This window comes from Sander lucioperca, chromosome 7, assembly GCF_008315115.2.
Source record: "Sander lucioperca isolate FBNREF2018 chromosome 7, SLUC_FBN_1.2, whole genome shotgun sequence".
Classification (NCBI taxonomy): Eukaryota; Metazoa; Chordata; class Actinopteri; order Perciformes; family Percidae; genus Sander; species Sander lucioperca.
This window is the reverse complement of record NC_050179.1, coordinates 22992586-22995705: the sequence shown is the minus strand read 5'-3', so window position 1 is coordinate 22995705 and position 3120 is coordinate 22992586.

Here is a 3120-nt window from a genome sequence, read left to right as displayed (position 1 = left end):
ATTCCTCCCGGCAGACCGATAGTCTCTGACTGCAACAGTCCGACTTACAAAATAGCCCAGTTTGTCGATTTTTATCTTAATCCTCTTTCTACACTTCACGAGAGCTACGTGAAGGACACTTATGACTTTGTAGAAAAGATCAAAAACTTGAATATTCCTTCCACGGCCTTTCTGTTCTCTATGGATGTCTCCTCGCTATATACCAACATCAGCACACCCGAGGGGATACGTGCCGTCAGAAATACTCTCTTGAAATATCCGAACAGTAAAAGACCAGACAAGGAGATCATTCAGCTTTTAGAACTAACTCTCACGAGAAACGACTTCGAATTCGACGGCCAATTCTATCTACAGGTTCGCGGTACTGCCATGGGATGTCGATTTGCCCCGAGCTACGCGAATCTCTTCATGTCCCAGTGGGAGACTCAGGCTCTGGCTTCTTGTCCCAAACGACCCCTGCATTATTATAGATACCTTGATGATATCTGGGGCGTTTGGGAGCACACAAAGGAGGAATTTGATCATTTTCTTGACAAACTTAATCAACATAGTGACTCCATCAAACTAACAGCAACTTTGAGTAATGACAGCATTGATTTTCTCGATACAACAACCTTCAAAGGTCCTGACTTTGAACAAACACATAAACTTGACATCAAAGTGTTCTTCAAAGAAACAGACAGTCACTCCTTGTTGTATAGAACGAGTTACCACCCTAAACATACATTCTCTGGATTAGTCAAATCTCAGTTGCTGCGCTTCAAGAGGATTTGTACAAGACAGGTGGACTTTAAAGGGGCAGTCCGTATCCTCTTTGATTCTCTTTTGAACAGAGGTTACACATTCACTATGTTACAAAAAGCACTCAAAACATTTGAAGAGACTAAACCGATCTGTCTAGACTCCATTCTTCCCATCATTGTACAGTATTCAGAACAAAATGTCAAGTTTGTCAAGAAGATGAAAAATAATTTTAACCGTTCAGGGGGCCCTGTTTTCCTCAGCGAGTACAAACTCATCGCAGCTTACAGGAGGAATAAAAATCTCTGTGATTTTCTTGTTAGATCTAAACTGAGACCCCTAAATCCTCCTAAAACCAGGAAAATGGACAGCTTTTTTAGAATATATAGGACGGTCCAGAATCAAACCACCAAAGAAACTTTTACTACACAAGGGGGCTTGGATGTTCACACAAGGAACTGTGTATACTTGATCAGATGCCGAGAATGTTCAATACAATATGTGGGTGAATCTGGTAACAGTTTGCTGACGAGATTTACTCAGCATAGATACAATGTCACTAACCAAAAGAACTTGAACAATCCCTTGGTAAAACACTTTATACAACATAAATGGGAGAACTTGAGAGCTACAGTCTTAGAGGCTAATCAGTCTTGGTCAGTGCAACTCAGACGTAGATGTGAACGTGCGTGGACACAAAAGTTGGGCACACACATCCCAAGAGGTCTGAATGAAAAGTAAAGCAACTCAGTCTCTTTCTCCCCATCATCTTCTTCTCCTCCTCCTCCTTCTCTCCGTCTTCTTCTTCCTTTTCTTTCTTCCTTCTTTCTCTTCTTCTTTCCTTTTCCTTTTTTTTCTCCTCTTCTCTTCTTTTCCTTTTCTTTCCCCTCTTTAACCCTGCCCTTTATCTTAGCCCTTACCTTAACCCTCTCTTATCCCAGCCCTAACCTTAACCTCTCCCCACCCCCCACCCCCCACCCCCCCTCCCCTTCCAGCCCCCTCCCTCCCTCCCCAATTCTCTTCTAACCTCTCCCTCTCTTATATTTCCTCAACTTAACTCCTCTCTCTCCCCCTCTTTGGCCCTGACCTTTGACCTCTACTCCATGTGCTCTCATATGCATCTTAACAACTAAACATCTCGAGATTGATTGGTGTGTGAGTTTGGGGGCCTCGAGGAGGGGCGGGGATATCCTGGGCTTTTGCTCCTGATTAGTGGTTTGTGCATTAAGGTCTCACAGCCTTCGGCTGTGAGACTTTCTTTAATTTCCCCTAATCCAGCCCGTACCCTCTTTGGGAGCTGCCCTGGCTTCCCTGTCCCCTCTGAGAGGCTCCCCCTCTCCCTCCTTTCTTATTTCTGATCATTACTGCATTCTCAAGCTTCTGTGTTGAACATCCAACTTCATTATAAAATATTACTGTTACATACTATTTAGATGATATTAATGTTGTACATCTTATTGTGTTGACCCACTGGTCTCTCTGGTCCACCTTTTGAATGTCTGACTCAAATTGCCATTTTACTGTTTATAATATGTATCACAACATCGGGATTCTGGGAATACCAGACTCATAATGTACCGTATCAACCATGGACACTGGACAATTGTCCACTTTGCTCTTTGCCCAGGACCTTTGACCTTTTGACTCTGTCTGTTGGAACTCTGTTTTTTAATCCGACTACATCTTCCCTCTCTGGAGGCGCCCTCATTTTTAGATGGATACGAACACTTTTTTATGCCAGCAGTGTCTGGCTTTCTCCCTCCACATGGAGGCGCTCTTGTTTTTTGGACTAATTCCTACAATTATACTCTGCATTAGCTTCTCATGTTATTATCTTGTTAATGTGATGGTTTTCTATTGTTCACAGCAGTTAATATCTGTTTACAAGAGGCATTCATCAAATCCATTTCCTTTAACACACTCCTCAGAACTCCTAACCAAATAATCCTTACACAAGTTTAATGGACACAATGTATTTTTCACTAAATCAATATAACAATCCTATGCCACAACAAAGTGGAATTAATTTCACCACTTCTGTGGCACGTCATGCATTCCTCTTGTCTACAATTAACACTATGTTTACTTTTTAAAGTGCTTTGTGCAATAAATTATATGTATACAAGGAGTGCAGGAATTCACTAGTTCATGAGTTGCATAATTCCTTTAAGCATAGTAGAACCTCAGGAGCACGCAGGCTGCCCCTCATCATTGGCTCTCTTCTCTAGGACTGCAACTCATTTTTCGTGGTATCCTGCACTTTTGATTGTCTAAGTGTTTGATCTGCTGACATCGTGACTTTTATATTTCTGAATATGTAATAAAAAGTGTTTTTTCTTTCACACACATGTGTGCAGGCACGGATGCACACATGTGGGG